Source organism: Manis pentadactyla, chromosome 4, assembly GCF_030020395.1.
Source record: "Manis pentadactyla isolate mManPen7 chromosome 4, mManPen7.hap1, whole genome shotgun sequence".
NCBI lineage: Eukaryota > Metazoa > Chordata > Mammalia > Pholidota > Manidae > Manis > Manis pentadactyla.
The window spans coordinates 125,559,110-125,584,518 of NC_080022.1; the positions used below are offsets into that span (position 1 = coordinate 125,559,110).

General features: G+C 41.7%; 1 long non-coding RNA gene across 2 annotated transcripts in view; it reads left to right on the forward strand.

Moving 5' to 3' along the window:
• Window positions 1-25,409, forward strand: part of LOC130683434 (uncharacterized) — a 428,515-nt gene that overhangs the window by 203,278 nt on the left and 199,828 nt on the right. Inside the window, exon 1 of one of the 2 annotated variants that reach the window (XR_008997153.1) lies at window positions 18,168-18,354. The exons of the other annotated variant lie outside the window; for it this stretch is intronic. This is a non-coding gene — a long non-coding RNA (uncharacterized LOC130683434). Of the gene's footprint in view, window positions 1-18,167; window positions 18,355-25,409 lie in introns of those variants that run through there. 2 annotated transcript variants of the gene reach the window in all.

The window sequence follows — 25,409 nt, forward strand, 5'->3', positions numbered from 1 at the left end:
GCACTCTTCAGAGGCAGGACAGGCCTGGAGACCAGGCAAGCAACCGAATATTATTCATGCACCTCTCCAACAAGTCCCTTCTGTTTTCTATAAAAATGATTCGTTCAAAATGGAAATATATATTTATTTGGAATCCCAGATCCCAGAATCTTCAGCTAGCACCTACTGACACTGCAACTTCTGACAGGCAGTACATACCTTCTAAATAATATGAGGGATACTTAGGTTACTTATGACTGCAAGTCGTTACTCCCAGGCTCTTCTCCAGAATCATATTCCTGGTGAGATGTGCCGGGCCACATGTCCATTTGAAAGACTTCTTTGTGCTCCTGGTCCAAGGGTCCAAGACTTAATCTAAAAGTAAACATAATACATGGCAGAATCAAGAGTTTATAAACACTTTAACAGGCTGGAGCGTAACACCTAAAGCAAAGAAGTTATTGGCCACAATAATAATAGCTAACGTCTACTGAGTGCCTAGGTATGTCAGAGCTCTTCTAAGTGGCTTTATATGGATTAATTCATGATTCTTACAGCAATACTGCAAGGTAAGTACCACAGTTATCCCCTATTTGATACTTGAGGAAAACTAAGGAACAGAGAGGTGAAGTAACTTACTCAAGGTCACACAGCAAAGGGTAGACCTAGGGTTTAAACCCAGCAGTCTGTTTACAGAAGCCATACACTTAGCTAGCACAGGATGCTATCTTTTAACTGACCCTAGATTAATAATTTTAAAAATTGATCTGTAGAAATATAGCAGTTGGCAGTACAATTTGATGAGTCTTACACAGTGAACACACCTGATTAGCTACCATTCAGAACTCAGATCACAAAGTCAGCATTAGCCACAGCCCAGACACCTACCTGATTATTACCTCTCTGATAATCACTATTTTGACCTTAATACCGTAAGTTAGTTTTGCCTGTATTTGAACTTTACAAAGTATGTGCTCCTTTCAGTCTGGCTTTCCTTCTGCTCACCATTACTTGTGAGGTTGACCCACAGTATTGAATGTGTAGCTGTTGTCCATTTCCTTCATTTCTCCCCTAAAGAAAGAAAACATTTTTGTACAGCCTACATGCTAAGAATGGTTTTTATATATTTTTCAGTGGTTGAAAAAACATTTTTAAGAATATTTTGTGATGTGAAAATTATATGACATTCAAATAAAGTCCCAACAACCCAGGCATGCTCATTGGTTTATGGGTTGACTGTGGCTACTTTCCTGCTACAACAGCAGGCATGAGTAGCAGTGATGGAGGCAGGATGGCCAGAAAGCCTAAAATATTTACTATCTGACCACTGCACAGAGAAAGTTCATCAAACTTTGCTGCTGTGGTAAGAACGTTTGTATCCCCCAAAATTCACATGCTGAAATCCTAACCCCTTGTGATGCTATTAGGAGGCAAAGCCTTTGGAGGTGATTAGGTCATGAGGCTAGAGCTCTTATGAACGAGATAGTGCCTATACCAGAGACCCACAGAACTCCCAAGCCCACCAACCCTCCAGGTGAGGACACAGGCAGAAGGTGGCTAAATAGAAGGTTAGCCCTTACTAAACACCAGATCTGCCAGTGCTATGGTCCTGGACGTCCCAGCATCCAGAGCTGTGAGGAATAAATTTCTGTTATTTATAAGCTACTTGCCTGCAGTATTTTGTTAAAGCAGCCAGAACCCACTATTTGGTGTTTCATGTTATGAGTGAACTATAATTTAGTATCTACTCAAGTGCTGATAGGCATTTGGGGTGGTTCTCAACTGGGGGCTATAATAATGAAGTTATGTACTGCATTCTTGTACATGTCTTGTGGTGCACATATGTGCACATTTCTTTTTGTATACCTAAATATGGAACTGCTGGATAATTGAATGTGCATATGTTTGATTTTATTAGATACTATCAGCTTTCCAAAGTGAATGCACCAGTTTACACTGTCACCAGTAATGTAAGCGGCAACTTTATTATGAATCAGGTCACTGAATCTGTGTGAATCTGTTTTTTGGACTCCCTATCCCATTTCCTTGATCAGTGTGCTCATCCTTACATTAGCAAACCACAGTCTTAATTACTATGGCTTTATAATACATAATAAAGTTTAGTCATCTTTATTCTACTTCAACTTTGGCTATTCTTAGCCCTTTCCATTTCCACATAAACTTTAGAATCAGCTTGTCAATTTCCACACCAATCAAATCCTCAGGGATTTTTACTGGGATTGCATTAAATAGGTAGATCAATTTCAAGGAAAGAAAATATTGCAACAACATTGACTTTTCCAATCTATGAACATGGTATTTCCTTCCATTTATGGTCATTAATTGTGCATTGTCTTTTATGTTGAAGTCTTAAATACCTTTCTCTGGCCAATTCCTAGGTATTTGATGTTTTTGATGCTCTTTTGAACCATGTCCCTTCTTTAATTCTCCAAATTCCAAGTCTCTCTGATAATCACTATTTTGACCTTTCTCACCATAAATTAGTTTTGCCATCTTTGGATTTTATGTAAGTAACAATATGGATGAACCTCACAGATGTAATGGTGAGTGGAGGAAAAGCCAGACCAAAAAGAGCATGTACTTTCAAAGCTCAAAGTGGCTCTACTCATTGGTCCTCTAGAAGATCCTTCTAAGTCTTCTCAGCTCACCTCTTCTGAGATGTCTTGCTTTTCCCATCTACTAGGATTCTAATTATGTTTGAAATTTAGAGAGAAAAAAAACATCTTTTACTTGAAACCCTCCCAGACCTCTCCAATTCTTCAGTAATTTCCTATTGTCCTCAATGCATGGCACCTATTTATCTGTATTTCTTATCTACTAATTAATGATCCTCTGCCACTTGACCTCTGTTGCAACTAAATCAACATACAACTTTGATGTCTTGTCTCCCCAAAAATGCACATTCACTGAAAATAAAAACATTTTCTTTCACTTTTAGTATCCCTCAAATATTCTTTCATAGTAGTGTGTTCACAAGGAACTCAGTACTGGCTCCTTATTTGACTGAATCCTAAATTCATTTCCTTGAACATAGTTTAGCTGGAGATTGATGTGAACCAGTTAGCCATTTCCTATTCTTTCTGTAATTGGCTCATACATCATACACATAGTAAATCATGGATTTAAAATCTTCTAATGCTTTGAAGCTAAACTTTTTGGTGAATTAAGAAGAACATATTTTTTGTTTTCTTTTCTTCTGCCTTTTTCATGAAAGAGATAGGCAGCTAGTTCAAAAAGAGATTTGAAAAAAACACACTTTATCATTTAGCCTTTTTTTTAAGCATATAAAGTCCCATTGAATGAGGCCATGAAATTATAGAAGATGCAAATCTGTTATTCATAATTTGCAGTTGTTGACATGCCAGACCCCCCTGTGAGTATTAATAAATCAGTTTTCAAAATACCATGCAGCATTTTTTTTTTTTTTTGGCTCATAAATAGCAACGGTGGCCTGTATGACCTAAATAATTTGTTTCCTCAACCAGGAAATCCTTAGATGTAGCCAGGCACATTTAGGAAAGAGGGTAAAAAAAGCAGAAATAGAGAGAGATGGAAGAGGGAAACGGCCAGATTGTAATTGGAACCTGTTTCACTCTCACACTGGCTCCCGTGAATCGGGACTAGGCCAGAAGATGAGGAAATGAAAATTATAAAGATTGAGCTTTGGACAAAGGGGATTTTGTGGAGAGTCTATCCACTGATCATTTGGGGCTTATGTTTTGTTTTAAAAAAACGTCACACCACAGCAACCAGCCTGATCCCTTAAAATGCTTCCAAGCAGCTGGCCCCTGGAGATAAGGCAGAGGTATTTCACAGTCTAATACTAATCATATTTGAGCATTTCAAGTTCGATTGAGCCATATATTTTTTTCTCTTTCATAACATTTATTTTCAAGTTCAAAGCAAGAACTTGTTACATATATGAAAGATCCCCTCAAGTCTAAAATACAAAACAGAGGGAGAGAGAAGTAAGGATGCAGCACTAGGCAGGGGGTGGCAGTCAGAGAGAAGACGGGTATCTCCCCAACAGAACCTAGTCATTAAGGTTGGAATTCTCATAAAAATCCAGGCTGCCCCAGCTGATACCCACATGAGGGTGGAGGCTGCTATCCAGGCTGCCAGTCCTCTGCGGTGGGGGAGTGGAGTTCAAAGACCAGCAACCTCCTCCTAGGATGTTCTAGGATGTCTCAAAGAGGAGGCCCTGGGGGAGGGGAAGGAGACACATTCTGAATCATGATGTGCTTTATTCCTTTGCCAGCTCTCCAGATCCCACTCTCCTTTCAATAAGAAATCCTGTAATTCTGTACACTCAGTGCATCATTTTCTTGGACCATCAGTGGTGAAGAAACTCTAGTCTATACTGGAAAAGTTCATTCTTGATTAATTACCTTTCCTTGAAACCATTTCTTCCCAGTCTTGTTCATGTTATAGGTCTCACATGTTTTCCTTCATGTTTATTAAAACACGTGTAAGTCAATGGCTTCAAACTAAAAACAAACTCCCATCCTTAAATGAGTTCAGCATGCAGGGAACTAGTCATTGGTCATCTTTAACCCTGCTCTGTCCCACTATTCCAACTTTTTCTTCCTAACTTTCTCACCAGACCTCATTCCCCAATCTCAAACCCACATGGGGTCAGAGGATGAAAATCCCCTCATCTGCTAATCCAGTTTACTGATTAAACTTCATGCCCCTCTGCCTTTGTCCATGATGTTCCCTTTAGGGGTCAAAGTGCTTTAACTCCTATTTCTGCTTGTTGAACTCCTGGTTGTGATAACTGTGCCAATTATTATCTTTGTGAAAATTCCCCTAAAATTCCTTGGAAGAAAAACCTCTTTCTCCATTGTGTTCTCTTAGCTGTCTCCATATACCACTCTTGTGATACTTGACAAATAATCCAATAGTCGTGCGTCAATCCAATGTCCACTCCTACCAGATGGTGAACATAACACGGAGGGCATTTACTTCAGGGACAGCACTGCATCCGTAAACTCTAGCTCTGGCTGGTCCACAGTGAATATACAATAAAATATCGGATGGATGGGGGTCTGGGGAGAAGGGGGAGTTGTTGCTTAGATGGAACTAGAGCTAGACTGCTGTGTTGGGTTATTAAGTAATAGAGTGTGCCCACTCCTTTGATATTTAAATGCACTACCCACCCTATTCCTTCTCTGTCCCACATCCCACAAGCAGCTAGGAATGCCTGGGTGCTCTCTCCTCTGGTGCAGATGGGAAAATCAGACCATGCACAGGAACTTTCACCCTGTCCCCACCTTCCAACCACAATAAAATCTCCAAGCTCATCCCCTTTCTCTGCTTTGTCAAAGCCAATTTTGGAGCTGTGTGGGAAACACCTGAGAGCCACATTATATGAGTAACACACTTTCTCATCCCCTTTTGATGTTTGAGGGGCATCATAAATCTCAACATCTGAACCAAATTGTGGGTGGGGGTCCACCTTGTCTTTGAGGCGGGGGTATAACATGCAGTAACAAATTACCACCAACTTAGTGACTTGAGAGACAAATTTATTATCATAGTTCTATAGGTCAGAAGTGCAACAAAGGTCTCACTGGGCTACAACCAAGGCATCTTGATTGCATCCCCCTCTGGAAGCTCTATGAAAGAATTTATTTCCTTGCCTTTCCTAGTTTCTAGAGGCTGCCTGGTTTCCTTGGCTCCCAGTCCCTCCTCCATCTTCAAAGCCACCAGAGTAGCATTTCGGTCACCCTCTTTCCATCATCACATCTCTTGCCCTCTGATCAGAGTTGGGGGAGATCTTCCACTTATAAGAACTCAAGTGATTAGATTGGGCTTCCCCTGATAATCCAGGGCAATTCCAGTCTCAAGGTCTGTACCCTAGTCACACCTGCAAAGTGCATTTTGCTGTGTAACGTAACACATTCCACAGGTTCTGGAGGTTGACATAAGGACATCTTTGGGGAGGGGAGCATTATTCTGCCCACCACGGTAAACTAAAAAACATAGATACTAATACTTGTCAGTGACTTGCTCTAGCTATGAGATTGCTCCTCACCAAAATAAGGCAAAATTGAGACTGGGAGGATCCGGGTCAACAGTAACAGAAGCTCAGAGAAACAGGGTAGGAATATAGATAAACAGAAAGATAGTCACTGTGAGGAACTGTCCCGCGTGGTCATGGAGACCATGCGCGAAGCCGCGTGCTCCGCCCTCTGCCAGCTGGAGACCCAGGAAGCTGGTGGTGAAGCTCAGTCCAAGTCCGAAGGCCTGGGAGCCAGGGAGCTGATGACGCACATCCCAGCCCGGGGGCAGGCGATGGCCGACGTCCCGGCTCCGTCAGGAGAAGTGAAGAACTCACCTTCCCTCTGCCTCTTTGTTTTAGTCCAGCTGTCAATGGATCTGATGATGCCTGCTCACATTGGGAAGGGTGATCTTTTACTCAGTCGACAAACTCCAGTGCTAATGTCTTCTGGAAAGTCATCACAGACACTCCCAGAAATAATGTTTAGCTGAATAGCTGGGTGCCAAGATCCAGTCAAGTTGACAGTCACACAGGCATCAAGATGGAATAGGGTTTTCGTGACAGTAAGGATAATAGGTCACTCATCTGCCTGTGCTTCCAATAACCAGCATGTAATGTGAGAAAGATAGAGGGGTCAGGGCACAGTCTTGCTTGAAAAACCGCTGAGGAGTGCTCTCAGGGGCATCGTGGTCAGCCAAGCCAAAGGACCTCTGGTCCACGGGAACACCTAACTGCTGGCAAGCATGGTGCTGGGCAGATGAACATGCATGCCTGCTTTCACCTCGGCAGCACCCAGAGGTAAACATGTTGACATGCCAGTTTTAGGAATGAAGACACAGGCTTGAAAGGTGAAGCAAATTGCTGGAGGTTGCCCACCTACTAACTGACAGGACAGTTCTGGGATTCAAACCAAGCCCTCTGACTCCAAAGAGGAATGCTTTTCTCCACATGACATGATGGGGGGAGACATGTCGAGCACAACACAGTGCTCCTGGGATGGGGACTTTCCCTTCTGCTTGTTGCTCTTGCTCTGCCACTCTTGTTTATAAGATCTTGGGTTGCGTTTGTTTTCTGGAGCTGAGAACCTAGGACATTTACATGTCATTTATTTCAAAGCAGAAGACCATGTTAGGTAGAGTTTTTAGTTCCTTACAGCTCCAGGATGCACTTCCCAGAATAAGATATCTGTTGTATCAAAGACCCTCCACTGTGTGCTTTTAACAGGGCAATCTCTACCTATCGAATGTACAAGAAAATAAAAAACATTTAGAATGAACCCTCACAGGAACTCTGTCTGGTTCAGTAACAGCGAGGAGGTCAATGCTGTGTAAGATAGAGCACTAGTCCGCCAGTCAAGAAACCTAGGTCTGAATCTCCTCTCTCTCTCTCTCACTTGCTGTGTGCCCTTTGGCAAATCACCGAAACTCCCTGTGCCTCCAGTGGCTCACCTGTATTATAGGGATGATAGTTGTCTTACCTCTTTTTAATATAAAATTTAATATCCTCCCCAATGTTGTAAGACATCCACCCAGCCCAGAAACCTCCTGCTGAGTGTGGGGCTGTAGGAGAGGATGAGAAGAAAAATGAAGAGACTGAGCAGATCAAAGAAAGCTAATATTTCCTGTTTTTAGAAGCAGTAGATTCTCTCAGTTCCTCATTTTGTGCCCAGTCGTCTCCCAGCGAACACTGTATTTACTTGCTTTATTTTGTTTTGCTCCAGTAAATATCAAGACTATGAACATTAACAAGGCACCATTGTTTCTCTTCTTTACTCTGTTAAACCAGCCAAGATTTTTAAACTGCGAGGAACTATACAAGTGTAGGTCATTGCTATTATTATTATTATCTTTGCATTATTAGCATGAGAACTCTGTAATAGAGCAGAAGGAACGCTGAACCAGGTATCCATAAACCAACCTGCCAATCACTAACTGGGTGATCTTGGGCACGTCAGCCGACCTCTCTCTGCTCAGTGTTCTCCAAGTTCAAGTGGGGAGTTAGACCATGCGACTTTTCATAATCCCTTTTAGCTCTAAAATTTTAGTCTTTAGCATATGTGGTAGCCCATCTAAAGTGCTGGTTCTCGATCTTGCGGCCTGAATGCATTTTACATCCTGTTTATTTTTAGCTCTGGTGGCCTTTCTGAAGTGTTCAGCAGAAGCACATGCTAGCAGCAGTTGCCTGATTAAAAGAACACACCAAACACGTGCAGCGCTCTGTAACCACCATTTTATTGCACCGAACACTGGTGTTCAGAAAGGCAGACATGGTCACTCCCAAAAAATATGTCTAGGGAACGTCAGCATAACATGCAAGAAGGAGCTAGGGTCTGTGTTCTGCCCCTACTAGTGTGGCTTAGAGGCTGTGATCTCAGACATCCTTGAAACCCTGCCCCTAGACTAAAGAACGAGGGCATGCTCTGACCTCACCCACTTCCCTGCATCTCACTTAATCTCTCAATAGCCCTGTGTGGGGTTTAAAGCCTTTTACATGCCATCAAGATGAATGAGAGAAAGGGGGTGGGCTGGGGAGGGAGAGCAAGAAGAAAACAGATGGCCAGCATCCACTGCTCCTGGCCACAGCCACCTGATCTATGGTCTGAGCCCATTCGATAGGCTCAGTGCCATTATTTATTGCTTCCACAGTGTTATCCACAAATATAATGAACCTAGAATCTGCCTTCAAACTTAGCATCAGTGAAGATGCCTACAAGGCCAATCTCCGTGGCTCACCAGGAGAGACAATCTCCCAGCTTGCTGCTCATCTTTGCTCTTCATCTTTTGGACCCAGACATTCACTAAGGTACAAGTCTTCCTAAGTATACTGTCATCCACTTTATAATTTTCTATCTACATGGAGAGACTTTGTGTGTATAGCTCAAATGCCTTACTCAAACTCAACGAATCAGTTAGCAAGATGCCATCTAAGATACACTTGGAAATGGGTTGGGGGAGCCCTGGCTTAAGGGTCAAGAGGTACAAACATCAGTTAAAAGACAAGTAAGTTCTAGGAATGTGAGGTACAACATGATCACAGTTAACAAAACTGTATTGTGTGTTTGCAAGTTGCTAAGAGAGGGGATCTTAAAAGTTCTCATGGTAAGGAAAAACACTGGGAACTATGTACAACGGTTGATGTTAAGTAGACATTTGGGGAAGATCATTTCACAATATACACCTCTATCAAATCATTATGTTGTACACTTTAAACTTATCTGGTGTTATATGTCAGTTATACCTCAAAATAGGATGGGGGGGTGGTGGCAAGAAGATAAATAGATAAATGCAAATGTTGAAAAAAAGACAAAGGTAACAAGAGGATTGCACTACTTCCTTGATAGAGCCAGTCTAATAATCCCATCCAAAAGGGGACTGGAGCCAGTCTGGAATCACACCCAGAAGAAATACAGTTTTGTCTGTAAGTTATTGTATTTTACCTGCACGTAGGTCATTTCTATCTGTAAGTGATCACAGTGTCATCAAATGCCTGCTTGGCAGGTCTGATCAAAAGCAGCAGGAGGGGCTCTCGGGATAACAGCCTGACCCCGCACATATTTAGGTGATGGTCGCTCTTTGCCCACAGGTCTGGTTACTGTTTGAAGCGGTCCCTTTTGAAAATCTGGGCTGCTTGTCTCCCTGCCAGTTTTCTATTTTCCACCCATCCCACAATCCCTCAGTGTGCCCAGGTTGTAGTTCCAAACACCTCTAGGAATTTCAGGAGAACAGGCTAAAGTTTCAGAGCAGGATCAATCTTAAGCTCTTCCTAGGCTCTGAATCAGGAATTTTGTGTGTAAGAACTGAGGATTAAGCTATTCATCTGGGGCAGTGGGCGGGGGGATGATGGCAATGGAATTTTTAAGAGATGTATTGGTATTTTTACATTTTACTTTACAAAATGCTTTGCACAGATGTAAACACTGATCAAAATCACATGGTAATGACCCACCTCACCCCTTCTGTTTGCTTGAATCTTCTCAAGATGCCTCCAGTTCCAGGCCAGGAGACAGAACTGCCTGCAGCTTGGCACATGAGAGGCCCCAGCTCCCAGGACAGCTCTGGGCACAGCTACCTTCACAGTGATGTTAACCAGAGTTGGCTGCTGGGATCTTGGAGGATCAAAAGGAATTTTTAAAAATTGTACATGAGCCCAGAAGAAAGACCATAAAATCACTTCCTTGTGTCTGTGGGTTCCACCCATGAATAGCCTGCCAAACCCAAATACCTGAGGAGGCAGGAAGGAGAAGCTGGCTCTGCAGGACAGATGAATTGGTCCCCCAATTCTGGGATCACCAGCAAATGATAGAGGCCACAGGAATACATCCTTCCTGTGTACACCATTCGTGCAAGATCTTAGGGTGAAAGTTAAGTAAGTTTCTATATGCCCAGCTAATATTCCTCATCAGGGTTATAAGGAATCCACCCAACCTAGAAACCTGCTGCTGGGTGAGGGTCTGGGAGGAGGGGAAGACAAGGATGGAAAGAGACAGATGGACAGACAGAGCTTTGTTCAATGGAAATTAAAATCTCCTTTGTTTCTATCTGAAAGCAGTAGATTCTCTCAGTTCCTCGTTTTGTCCCCAATCTTTTCCCAGTGAAACTATATCTATTTTAATTTTGCCCCAGTAAATATCGTGACTGTGGATATTAACAAGGCACAACTGCTTCCCTTTTCTCTGCTGACCTCATTAAACCATCCAACATAAGCTCTAATTTGTAAGCCAGGCTGCTTCCAATTGAGTTTAATCAAAAAGCCCACCTACTTGCAGTTCTACCATTACTGTAGAACAAGTTGTTCACTTGGCAAGTTAAGCCGCAGCACCGGAGTGCCTCTGTGCCTTCGCATTAGCTGTTCCCACCATCTGCATGCCTTTTCTCTCCAACCCACCTGGTCTTACTCCTCACCCAGCCCTGACTCCACCCCCGCTACAGCCTCAACTCCTCCCCCGCAACCAACAATAAGCCACAAGCCCCCCACCTCCCTGCACAATGGCCTCCCTCTCTCTGGCCCCATGTTTGCATGTTCCCCTGGTAGATGGCTCCTTACACTGTGATTTTCTCAATTATGAATGCCTTAAGGGCAAGATTCTCATCTCATTCATCTTTTCTTACTGCACCAGGAAATGATGGTTGGATGAATGACCTTCTATCAGAGGAAGGCCAGCCCCATTTCTTAGTCCATTACCAACCCCACACCGCATTCTTTGCTTCCAGTAAGGAGATAGCCCACACGCAACAGATGTGAGAAGAGCATGGTGATGGACAGCACTGAGATATATACATGCATGTGGTTCTACAGGTGGTTTATACATGATGCATAAATGCAATTGTCTTCCATTGTCTATCTGTTTCTTCCCTCTTCATCATGGAAGTAACACCATGTCCAAAATGACTATAGTAAGAATTCAGACATATTAAGTGAGAGCTTCCATGAATGCCTAACAAATGATTATTAACTGAATTAATCAATGTTGGAACGAGTGAATAAAAGCAATATGAGTAGGAGCTCATTTGCAAGATGTTAGAGTAATTTCCTGCAACTGTGTTTATGGCGTGTGTGCTGGATGGGGCACAAATGCTTAGTAAACGTTAGTCATCGTCATCAATACCATCTCATCGTCATCATCACTGGTGCCTGGTATTCCTGTTTAGCAATGAATTTATTACCCTAAAACCTGATGTCCACCATTATGGTAAATATTTAAGAACTGGGGAATCCCAGCCAACTGCAATCAGACAAGCAACTAACTGAAGGCGTGTGTACCAAGTACCAGGCCATGAGCTCTCCAGGCAACATTTCACTTAACTCTCAGAAGATCCCTGTAAAGAAGGTAGCATCATCCCTTTTTACAACTGAGGAAACTGAGCCTCAGAAATTGGGTAAATCTCTGAATGTTTGGTTTAGCAGTTGGAATTGACCCCGGGTCTCTCTGAAACAGCTATGCCTTTTTAGCACTGTACTACACTGATCTGGGAGAAGAAGAAAAGTGAAAAATTTAAATATTAACAAACATTTCTTGCAAATAATATGATGATGTCTTTGCAAAGCCCAAGATATCCCACCTAAAAATGATTCCAGCAAATAAAAAAATATAAAAGTATTAAAGCTAATTAAAAAACAGATATTCAAATTTTATACCTGTCCATAGATCCCTAAAAAGATGTTCAAAATATGATGGTGCTTCAAGATCTCATTCACAACAAGAAATTTAGAAATGAAAAATATCACATCATGTACCCCAGTCCAAGGCATTTACTTTTCGGCGTGGTCCCCAGACCAGTCACCCACCCCTCCCCAGAAGCCGGACCACATATGTCTTGATGATAAAAGCCAGGTTTTGGGCAAAGTGGGAGTGAAATTCATAAGTAACATTCAGGGCCTATATGAAGAAACCAACTGAAGACTTTACTAAGAGACATACCAGAATGAGAGTAAATTAAAAGTTAAACCATAGGCCTGCAAAAGAAGATTTAATATTGACAAAAATACCCATTTTTCACAAATTTAGTTTTATGTTAACAATGCCAATAAAAACTGACAGGACTGTTTTCTGAAATTTCACAAAATGGTTTTCACATTCATATGGGAGGACATACACACTGGAAAACCAAAAATATTTTGGAAAAGAAAAGTCACAAGATGGACTTACCACACAAATATTAACACAGATAGTAATATACAGTACAAAGTTAAAGCAGTATGTTATTTGTACCAAATTAGAAAGAAAGAGTGATAAAATAGAACACGAAGTGTAATTAAGGGCAGACCCAAGAATATATATAAATGTAATACTGGATAGAGATGAAATTCAAAATCAGTTAAAAAATAAATAACTCAACAAATGATTTGAGGAAAACTGGCTAACCATTGAGAAAGTTAATGTAAATACCAAACTCACACCATACCCTAGATAAATTCCAGATGTACTAAAGTTTTAGGTGTTTTTTAAAAAGTAAACTATAAAACATAGTAAGCATTTATACATAATGTTTAATAGGGTAGAACTCAAGTGTCTTATCAAAGGCAGAACTCTAAAAGGAAAAGACTGAGAAATTTGGCTAAATACAATTTTATAATGTTTTCAAGAAAAAGGAAAAAGACTGAGAAGCTAATGATGAAACAAAACAAAACAGGCCTTTGTAAGTTCCGTGGCAGAAGTCCAATTCCTCCACATATAAAGATCTTATATGAGTCAATTACAAAGGGATAAACATTTCAATTTAAAGCTCAGCAAAAGCAAGACACAAAATAAATGCAAGTGGCTATAAACCCAAATAATCTCTAGCAGAAATCCAAGAATTACAAAGCAAAACATCTTTGAGATACTGCGGCTTCAGCTGTCAAAGGGGCAATAATTTTCTAAACTGTTGATTAGATTAGAGTAAGAGGCACTCTTATACCCTCCTTGTGAGAAATGTAAATTGATTCAATCTTTCTGGAAGTGAATTTGTATGAAAAAGACCTAAAAACTGGGCAAGCTGTTCTGGAAGTTATAGGAAGCAACCAAACATGCAAATAAGCATTCAGCTTTTAGAAAGTATCTTGAGTCATTTTTATAGTGGTGAAAAACAAGAAATCATGTGAATTTTGACCTTTAAAAAATGTTTTTAAAAACTCATTGTACATGTACATGATGGAGTACTATGCAGTCATTAAAAAGGGTACTGTACAGTTGTATTTTATGACATAGCTCTTCACCATTGTTGAGAAAAGATTATTGGACCATTTCTATTACCAGGTTGTCCAGTAGAGATTTCTGTGTCAATAGACATGTCTGTATCTGCACTGCCTAATAGCCACATACAGCTTTTGTGTGCTTAAAATGTGGCTACTATAACTGAGAAAATTAGTTTTTATTTTTATTTACTTTAATTATTTCTAATAAAAAACATGTGGGGCGGAGGGAGCCAAGATGGCGGCGTGAGTAGAGCAGCAGAAATCTCCTCCCAAAACCACATATATCTATGAAAATATAACAAAGACAACTCTTACTAGAATGAAGACCAGAGGACACAGGACAACATCCAGACCACATCCGCACCTGAGAGAACCCAGCGCCTCGCGAAGGGGGTAAGATACAAGCCCCGGCCCCGCGGGACCTAAGCGCCCCTCCCCCCAGCTCCCGGCGGGAGAAGAATAGGCAGAGCGGGAGGGAGACGGAGCCCAGGACTGCCGAACACCCAGCCCCAGCCATCTGGACCGGAGCGCAGACACAGTGCATGCGCAGGGCCCTGGATACTAGGAAAACAGGGCAGCAAGAATGGTGAGCAGGTACCGGAGGCCTGGCGCCGGAGGACATAAGAAAAGCGAGCGGTCATTTTTATTTTTTATTTTTTTTGCTTTTTGAAAGTCTTAACGGAATACAGACCCCAATACTAGGGAAACAGGGCAGCAAGACCAGTGAGCAGATGCCTGAGGCTGGCGCCGGAGAGTAAAGAAAAACGAGAGGCCATTTTTCTTTTTTTTTTTTTAAATTAAAAAAAATTTTTTCTGTGTGTGTGTGTGGTCATTTTGTTTTGGTGGGTGCTTTTTGGAAGTCTTAAAGGGGCAGGGTGGGACACTTAATCCAGAGGTAGGGAATCTGGGGATCTCTGGGCACCCTAATCCCCTGGGCTGCAGGGAGCACGGAGGCCCCTTACGGAGATAAATAGCCTCCCAGCTGTTCCCCCTCCAACGCAACTCCACCACTTTGGAGCAGCGGAAGGAGCCAGTCCACGCCCACAGCAACAGCGGAGATTAACTCCATAGCAGCCCGGCAGGAAGCAGAAACCCTGTCTGCGCGCAGCTGCCCAGCACAAGCCACTAGAGGTCGCCATTCTCCCAGGAGAGGAGGGCCACAAACCAACAAGAAGGGAAGTTCTTCCAGCCGTCACTCGTCCCAGCTCTGCAAACTATTCCTATCACCATGAAAAGACAAAATTACAGGCAGACGAAGATCACACAGATAACACCACAGAAGGAGAGAGACCTAACCAGTCTTTCTGACAAAGAATTCAAAATAAGAATCATAAACATGCTGACAGAGATGCAGAGAAATACGCAAGAGAAATAGGATGAAGTCCGGAGGGAGATCACAGATACCAGAAAGGAGATCGCAGAAATGAAACAAACTCTGGAAGGGTTTATAAGCAGAATGGATAGGATGCAAGAGGCCATTGATGGAATTGAAACCAGAGAACAGGAACGCATAGAAGCTGACATAGAGAGAGATAAAAGGATCTCCAGGAATGAAACAATATTAAGAGAACTGTGTGACCAATCCAAAAGGAACAATATCCGTATTATAGGGGTACCAGAAGAAGAAGAGAGAGGAAAAGGGATGGAAACTATCTTGGAAGAAATAATTGCTGAAAAATTCCACAAACTGGGGGAGGAAATAATCGAAAAGACCACGGAAATACAAAGAATCCCCAACAGAAAGGATCCAAGGAGGACAACACCAAGACACATAATAATTAAAATGGCAAAGATCAAGGACAAGGAAAGAGTTTTAAAGGCAGCTAGAGAGAAAAAGCTCAGCTATAAAGGAAAACCCATCAGGCTAACATCAGACTTCTCGACAGAAACCCTACAGGCCAGAAGAGAATGGCATGATATATTTAATACAATGAAACAGAAGGGCCTTGAACCAAGGATACTGTATCCAGCATGACTATCATTTAAATATGATAGTGGGATTAAACAATTCCCAGACAAACAAAAGCTGAGGGAATTTGCTTCCCACTAACCACCTCTACAGGACATCTTACAGGGACTACTCTAGATGGGAGCACTCCTAGAAAGAGCACAGCACAAAACACCCAACATATGAAGAATGGAGGAGGAGGAATAAGAAGGGACAGAAGAAAAGAATCTCCAGACAGTGTATATAACAGCTCAATAAGCAAGCTAAGTTAGGCAGTAAGATACTAAAGAGGCTAACCTTGAACCTTTGGTAACCACGAATTTAAAGCCTGCAATGGCAATAAGTACATATCTTTCAATAGTCACCCTAAATGTAAATGGACTGAATGCACCAATCAAAAGACACAGAGTAATAGAATGGATAAAAAAGCAAGACCTATCTATATGCTGCTTACAATAAACTCACCTCAAACCCAAAGACATGTACAGACTAAAAGTCAAGGGATGGAAAAACATATTTCAAGCAAACAACAGCGAGAAAAAGCAGGGGTTGCAGTACTAATATCAGACAAAATAGACTTCAAAACAAAGAAAGTAACAAGAGATAAAGAAGGACACTACATAATGATAAAGGGCTCAGTCCAACAAGAGGATACAACCATTCTAAATATATATGCACCCAACACAGGAGCACCAGCATATGTGAAACAAATACTAACAGAACTAAAGGGGGAAATAGACTGCAATGCATTCATTCTAGGAGACTTCAACACACCACTCACACCAAAGGATAGATCCACCGGGCAGAAAATAAGTAAGGACATGGAAGCACTGAACAACACAGTAGAGCAGATGGACCTAATAGACATCTATAGAACTCTACATCCAAAAGCAACAGGATATACATTCTTCTCAAGTGCACATGGAACATTCTCCAGAATAGACCACATACTAGCCCACAAAAAGAGCCTCAGCAAAATCCAAAATACTGAAATTCTTCCAACCAACTTTTCAGACCACAAAGGTATAAAACTAGAAATAAATTCTACAAAGAAAACAAAAAGGCTCACAAACACATGGAGGCTCAACAACATGCTCCTAAATAACCAATGGATCAACGAACATGGAAACTCATCCCATGCTCGTGGCTAAGAAGAATTAGTATCATCAAAATGGCCATCCTGCCCAAAGCAATATACAGATTTGATGCAATCCCTATCAAATTACCAGCAACATTCTTCAATGAACTGGAACAAATAATTCAAAAATTCATATGGAAACACCAAAGATCCCGAATAGCCAAAGCAATCCTGAGAAAGAAGAATAAAGTAGGGGGGATCTCACTCCCCAATTTCAAGCTCTACTATAAAGCCATAGTAATCAAGACAATTTGGTACTGGCACAAGAATAGAGCCACAGACCAGTGGAACACACTAGAGACTCCAGACATTAACCCAAATGTATATGGCGAATTAATATTTGATAAAGGAGCCATGGACATACAAAGGCGAAATGACAGTCTCTTCAACAGATGGTGCTGGCAAAACTGGACAGCTACATGTAGGAGAATGAAACTGGACCATTGTCTAACCCCATATACAAAAGTAAATTCAAAATGGATCAAAGACCTGAATGTAAGCCATGAAACCATTAAACTCATGGAAAAAAACATAGGCAAAAACCTCTTTGACATAAACATGAGCGAACTCTTCTTGAACATATCTCCCCGGGCAAGGAAAACAACAGCAAAAATGAACAAGTGGGACTATATTAAGCTGAAAAGCTTCTGTACAGCAAAAGACACCATCAATAGAACAAAAAGGATATGGGAGAATATATTTGTAAATGACAGATCCGTAAAGGCTTGACGTCCAAAATATATAAAGAGCTCACACACCTCAACAAACAAAAAGCAAATAATCCAATTAAAAAATGGGCAGAGGAACTGAACAGACAGTTCTCCAAAAAAGAAATACAGATGGCCAACAGACACATTAAAAGATGCTCCACATCACTAATTATCAGAGAAATGCAAATTAAAACTACAATGAGGTATCACCTCACACCAGTAAGGATGGCTGCCATCCAAAAGACAAACAGCAACAAATGTTGGCGAGGCTGTGGAGAAAGGGGAACCCTCCTACACTGCTGGTGGGAATGTAAATTAGTTCAACCATTGTGGAAAGCAGTATGGAGGTTCATCAAAATGCTCAAAACAGACTTACCATTTGACCCATGTATTGCGCTCCTAGGAATTTACCCTAAGACCATAGCAATCAAGTTTGAGAAAGACCAATGCACCCCTATGTTTATCGCAGCACTATTTACAATAGCCAGGAATTGGAAGCAACCTAAATGTCCATCGGGAGATGAATGGATAAAGAAGATGTGGTACATATATACAATGAAATACTACTCAGCCATAAGAAGAGGGCAAATCCTATCATTTGCCGCAACATGGATGGAGGTGGAGGGTATTATGCTCAGTGAAATAAGCCAAGAAGAGAAAGAGAATTACCAAGTGATTTCACTCATCTGTGGAGTATAAGAACAAAGGAAAAACTGAAGGAACAAAACAGCAGCGGAATCACAGAACCCAAGAATGGACTAACAGGTACCAAAAGGAAAGGGACTGTGGAGGATGGGTGGGTAGGGAGGAATAAGGGGGGGAAGAAGAAGGGGGGTATTAAGATCAGCATGCATGGGGGGGTGGGAGAAAGGGGAGGGCTGTACAACACAGAGAAGACAAGTAGTGATTCTACAACATTTAGCTATGCTGATGGACAGTGACTGTAAAGGGGTTTAGAGCGGGGACCTGGTATAGGGGAGAGCCTAGTAAACATAATATTCTTCATGTAAGTGTAGATTAAAGATTAAAAAAAAGAAAGAAAGAAAACGGGGATTACTCCCTGATAGGATAAAACTAACTATAAATCAACGATTAATGCATGCTTTAAATATCCTTAACTTTGATCACTTAAAGGGTGTCAGATGATCGGCTATGGAGTTACACTTTTCTGATAATATTCTTTTCTCTTAAAAAAAAAAAAAGCAGTTCCTGTGTGGTGACCTCCAATGAGTTCTACACAATGGTATAAAGGGCAGATCAAAGTGTGGGCAACGGGTCTGTTTGTATTTATACAGAGGATCAAAGCCTAATTGTGCTACCCAGAAAATGAACTAAGATATGATATGAAGAAGAACTTCCAACAACAGCACTCTCTGGAAGAGTCATACCAGAAGATGATCATCAAAAAACCTCAACAAACATCCAGGCGATGCTGCAGTTGTAGCTGCATTCATCCCACTGGTTCCTGGACTTGCCATTGGAATGAAGAAGAAGATATATAAGCTGGCCTGTGCATACAGTAAAACAACAAATTTGATTGGATCTACACTGTTGGAACTCAACCAAGAATTAGGAGAAGTGCAAGTTGTAGGACTCCAAAATCTTACAACTACAGACTATCTACTGTTAAAAGAACATATGGGATGTGAACAGTTCCCAGGAATGGGCTGTTTTAATTTATCTGATTTCCTCAGACTGTTCAAGTACAGTTGGACAATATCCATCATATCATAGACAAATTTTCACAAATGCCTAGGGTGCCTAACTGGTTTTCTTGGTTTCACTGGAGATGGCTGGCAATTATAGATCTACTTTGGTTATGTAACTGTATTCCTATTATGTTAATGTGTGTGTGCAATTTAATTCATAGTTTAAAACCTATACATGCTTAAGTTACTCTACAAGAAGATATGTCAAAGAAATAATCAATCTTCCCATGTTTTCTTCTGCCTGCTACTTCTATAGCTTTTCTTCTTCCTTCCTAATTACAACCCTTAAATAGAATTCGTGCTTCATATCAAATTTACCGAGTATCATAATTCTTCCAAGTGGTAAAGATACCTCAAGACAAATGCTGGGCATAGAAGCCACAGGGCATAAATATGCAAAGAAGTAAAAAGCTAACCTTTTCAAACAATAAGGCTTCCCTCTCACTTACCAACTTCACATTTCCCTGTATGGTCCCGGAAGATGACTGGTTAGCCAGAGACGGGTAAGATTCCTCAAGGGAGGAACAACCTAAGACAGGCACAGTCGCAGGGGGGTCATCAGGTGAGAAATTGGGGATCAACAGAGGTGAGGCTTAGAACCTCACCCCCCCTGTTCTGAGAGAAATCTTCTGCATACGTGGATGTTTTATTGCCCTTGTCTACCTTGGATTAACACAGAGTCTACAGGCACACACCTGATCATCTACATTTGCTCTCTTACAACACTAAACTAAGTTTTCTACCTTTATCTTACATCTACCTACCACTTCAGAAAAAAAAAAAAATACATGTGGCTATTGGTTGCCAAAATGGACCATGCAGACCAATAGTTTTCTCCTATTTTTATCTACATATTTGTGTAGTAATAATATTGGAAATATGTATTAGAAAATGTAAACAATGGCTACCCCTGGGGAAGTGGGACTCTGGGTGCTTTATTTGTTTAAATATATTTAGATTTGTTTTAATATGGGGTCAAAGAGGTGCAATTATTTTACAAATAGGAGTACAAAGTGCTATGAACTGCTTTGAAAACACTTTTCTGTGTGGAGAGAGTGGTGAAAACTTAGGGCTTCTCACATAGATCCCTGATGGGTTTGCCTGGCCACCCAGACTGAGTTGTATTTAATTGAAGCCTGTTTTTTTCCCAAGGATCATTCCAGACGTCACTTCCCCAAATCCCAGCATGCCAAGGGTCACTTCCCCAGAGTCACAGCCCTGGGCTTTGGTCAATGTTACTCTCCTAACAGTTTTCTTAACTGATGGGCAGGGAGTTAGCAAAACTTGTGTGAATGATGGGGCCAGGGGCCTGGTTTTAATACAAGCCATGTTACATGTCATGGGATCGGCCGAGCACGCGTCCATTCAGCACTCCTTATCTCATCCACTGTCAGAGTTTTTCTTCACATCGTGTGCCCCAATCAGGGCAGAATTGCTTCTCATTATGGCTCCCAGCCCAGTTTTCCATCCCAGGAGACAGGCCCAGGCGAGCCTCCAGGATTAATACTTATCCAAGCTGCTGGTATCCAAGCTGTGGGAGGGAGAATTTCCCCACCATGGGTAGTTCAATGTACTTAAGAACTCTTCCAATACCCAGAGTAGATCTGCCAGATGCCTATACCTGGGGCACCTCCAGAACATTTGGGGGACATCACAGAATACTTCTGTCCTCTTTTTTGTCCACGTCACCCCAAGACTAGCAGAGAAAACCAGGCATGAATATCACGTCGCTCCTTTCCCCAAACTATTCCATTTCTCAGCCTCAAACTCTTCTCTGCTAAGCCCACTGAGACCTCAGCATCCTTCTCTGCACAGGACAGTCATTGCCCATCAATCGGAACTGACACTTCTAAAGAAATTTAGTGTGGCCCCCAGAAAGTAAATGGTGCTGTCAGAGGTGGCAGAGCCCCACTGAAGCCAGGGTCTGTATTTTTGGACATTTGAGAGCAAATAATAGCATTAATCCTTTATATCTGTGGACAGCTTTATAGTTCATGAAGTGCTCTCATGTACATCTGAATATCATAGTAGCCCTGTGAACTAGCAAGGGCCTTTGTCAGTTTCCTGGTTCCCTAGGCCACGCAATCATGCAGGTTGGTACACTGTGCTTAGGTGGCTCAATCCTAGCCTATCTGACTCTAAACACACACAGCTGCTCCAGCCAGCCAGCAGCAGATACCCACTTTCACGTCCAAGAACAAACCAGGGGCATAGTGAGGAGTAGGTCAGCCTCTGGCACTGGGTTCAAAATTTTACTTCACTGCTTACTAATTGTATGACCTTGGGAAATGTCAGCCTCTGTGAGTATCAGTTCCCTTAGCTAAACAATGTGGACAATATAATGATTGCCCTCATAGAGTTGCTGTGCAAAGGAAATGACATTTAGTACTCTATGTAGTATTCAGTACATGCTCAACAAAGAGAGGCTCTTCTCAACAGTCCAGTTTTTACACGTGCCTGTGCAGACACCCCTAGGAAAATGACCAGACTTCAGTATAGGGAGAAGATCTGTGTATCTTGAGTCACCACATCGATTCCATAAAAGACCAATAACCACCTCAATGAGAAGGACTGGGGGTTGGATCATAGATGAAGAAGGAAGTAGCTTTCTAGACAGGAGTCATTTTTCAGGTGCCTGTTGAGGGGGGGCATTTGCCTATCACCATGGGAAAATCAAGGCTGAGACCCAGGATTAAAATGGGACCTACCTACTCGGAGGTGTGTATAATGTATGTCTTGGATTATTGTCAGCTGTCACTGGATTATTGCAATGAACCATTGCCCACCTCTTGTCCTCTGCATGAAGCCAGAAAGAATAAAGCCTTCTCCTAGGACGTTTTGGCTTTTGACAGTATGTCCCCGTATGACCACAACAGGTAATTGGAGTCCTATAGTTAGCCAAAACATTTTTGTTCCAGAGGGAGATGGGCAGGCTTACGAGTGAGAAGAAAGTGGGAAAGTCTTTCATTTTCTATTCATAATGATGAAGTCTCCAGGAATACTTTGTGGTAGAAGATACAGTACTCCTATCCTATCTATTGTTTGATTACATTCTCTGTTATTTCAACATTGGTTGAGAAATGTATTGCTGCAAGAACAGATTCACCACCTCCAAGGTGGGTACGCACCAGCTGGGTACTCCAGGAATGCAAGATCCTGACCACTCTATGCCTGGCCCCTTTATCAGGGTGATATTTATATCAAGCAACCTGGAGGGATGAGGTACTGTGTCCTCACTAGAGATCAGGCATGCTTACCCCTAACTACAAAAACAGTGAATCCCAAAGTTCAGTGTTCCTCTTTAAATCAACCCACTGTTTGCAAAGGCATCCGTCCAGGCTAGTGTGCATTGCCCCAGGAGACCTGGGCGTCATGGAGAACTTTCATGAACATGAAACTCATGCTGCCTTCTGTGCTATAACAAGGCCTTTGCCTCTGACCCAGGAGTCTCATGTCTTCTGCCAACATCCATGAATAGTAATATGCTAGCTTAATAGCTTAGAAGTATGATAAACTCCCAGTCCTTTTATAGATCTACACATAAAAATATTGTCTCCTCAAGAAAATGTAGCATTTCATTGTGTTATGTCTTACATGGTTGCTAACTGTGCAACATCATACTAGACAGGGTTACCATGGTGCTCCAAGACTACCGTCTCTCCTTAGAGAGACTGTCCCATGAAGGTGAGGCATGATAAAGGCCAGGGGACGTACCTATTAGCTGTAATAGGACCTGGAGAAGGCACTGGAACTAAGTACAGCAAATTCATGAACTGGCCAGCAGTGTGATGTGGATTTGGCACAAAACATGAGCTGAGTCAGATTCAGTGCATCAAGAAACTTGCAGTTAACAGTGACACTGAGCTGCAGCTATAAGGAAGCAGCCACTAGGTGTGAACAGAAGCAATGAGATAAAAAGATATGAAGAATCAAGGGAAGAAATAAACCAGTTAGTAAGGAGACAGGAGCACCAGACTTGAGATCAGCTGAATTATACAATTAGTGGTGGAACACAGAGCAAAAACTCACGAGCTCCAGCGGGGGATGTCCATTGACTCAAACCAGCCACCAGTTTCCTCTCTTCTTGAAGCCTCCTCATCTGGCTTTTCCCAGAATTCTATGCTTGTGTACACTTTCAACAAATCCTCATTACTTTGAGGCAACTGAAGTCCCCAGAAAAACAGACACATACCTACCCCATTCCTTTGCATGGCCTTTGTTCACAGAAAGAAGGCAGGATTTGAGAAAAACAAAGCTGAATTAGCAAACCACCTTCACTGCTGAAGAGTGATCTCCTAGGATTCATCCCACCTCCCAGCAGACAGCTGCCTCTATTCCTATCCTGGGGCTCCATCTACAGTTCTGCAAGGAACCAAGAAACCTTGTAAACTTCCTTTGTTATTTATTGTGTAAACTCTTTATTATTTCATGGTGGACCCTGGGCAACTCCCAGACACAAAATAATATGGAACTAATTTAACATAAAAGAAACCATATATCTGGGTGAAAGCTGTTTAAATCCAGGGTTAGAATAGAAATATGGAAATTATTTCATTCAAATTACAGTGATGCCTCTCAATACTTGTTTCTCAAATTAATAGACAGTGAGGTCTTGTGTGTGTGAGCATGCATACAATTCTTTGAGTTTATGTAATGATTTGTGTGAACTATGCTACAGTAGTGGTATGGAATAATTACATCACCTCCAAAAACCTCCTTTTGTTGCTGCTTTTTAGTCAAGTCCTCACCTCAACCCTAACCATTGGCAGCCACTGATCTGTTATCCCTGTAGTTTTCTTCTTTACAATGTCATGTAAATGGAATTTTTTACCATGGCACTTTGTGAGATTGGCTTCTTTCACTCAGTGTAAGGCCTTTTAAACCCATGTTGTGTGTATTGACAGCTTTTTCCTTTTTAGTGGTGAGTAGTATTCTGTCGTATGGATATACCACTTTGTTAACCCGATCACCTTACGAGAGCATCCCTCCAGGCATGGCTACTGCACAGTGAAGGTATTTTCATCCATTTGTCTTTTCCCATCAGCTCAAAGAAAGGAAAAACTAGGACAAGAAGCCTCAAGGTGTCTGATTCTGAGGGCTGTGCTGCCCTTACCCTGAGAGTTGACTTCTGTGGTTTTTATCTTCCCAGGCATTGCTATTTCCACAGTGAGGGATGATATCCTGCCTATACTTTTGCACTCTACCCCTTTTCTTCTTCTGGAGTCTATGTTTGCCCCTTGAAACATTAATCCTATAGTGTCTTCTCCTATTTCTTTCCACTTACCCCTTTTAGTTTTAAAAAAAGGACAACAGTTTTCCAAATAGTAGCAGCATATGACAGTTTCCACAGACACCATAATATTAGCAGACATTTTCTTCACATTCTTATTTCCCTCCTTTCCACACTTCTTTCCTACATTTAGCATCCTAGATGACAAACCACATCAGCACGATCCAGTCCAAACCACACATCCCTATAGGGCAAATTAATAGCAGCCTAAAGCCAAATAATAGCAGTTCTGAGCAAATAGTTCAGTTTAAAATAAGTTTAAGTCATTCCAACTGAACAAGTCAGTAAACCATCCGATGAAATCAAACCGAGGAGCCTGCAAAGACTCAGAGCAAATGATTTTGATCATTTCCTAAGAAATGTGGACCAATCTTCGAGGTCGATCATAGTCCACCCTGGACTGCATTGACTATGAAATTCCCTTCCAAACTCCCAAGAGAACAGTTAACATTTCAGGGCTTATGACAACAGTGCCCTGCACTATTTTTAGCTTCCTCAGTTTGAGATTTCCATTATTTTCCAAACAACCCAACCCTTATTTGCTGAGCCATTTTCGAAGGACGCAATGTGCTCTTATCTCAATGTCTCCAAGGCCGTAATTTCTCTGTAGAGCACATTTACTCCCCCTAATGGATTGTTAGAAGGCTTGACTGATTGTGAAACCGAATCAACCTTTCAAGGACTGCTGCATAATTATAAAACAAAACAGAAACAGTTATGCACATTAAATACACCCACATATTGACAAGGAATGAGCAACATTATTCTTCCAAACCCATACCAGTTCCCCAGCATTTTAATTAGGATTAAACAGTCTGCTTTAGTATCAGTCTTCTCATTTCAGGACCTCTTACTTCTGGAGATGTGAGTCTGTGTTTCATAAAGTCTCTTTTTCCCAAGAAACACTACTTATTTTCTTAACCATTATGACTGGGC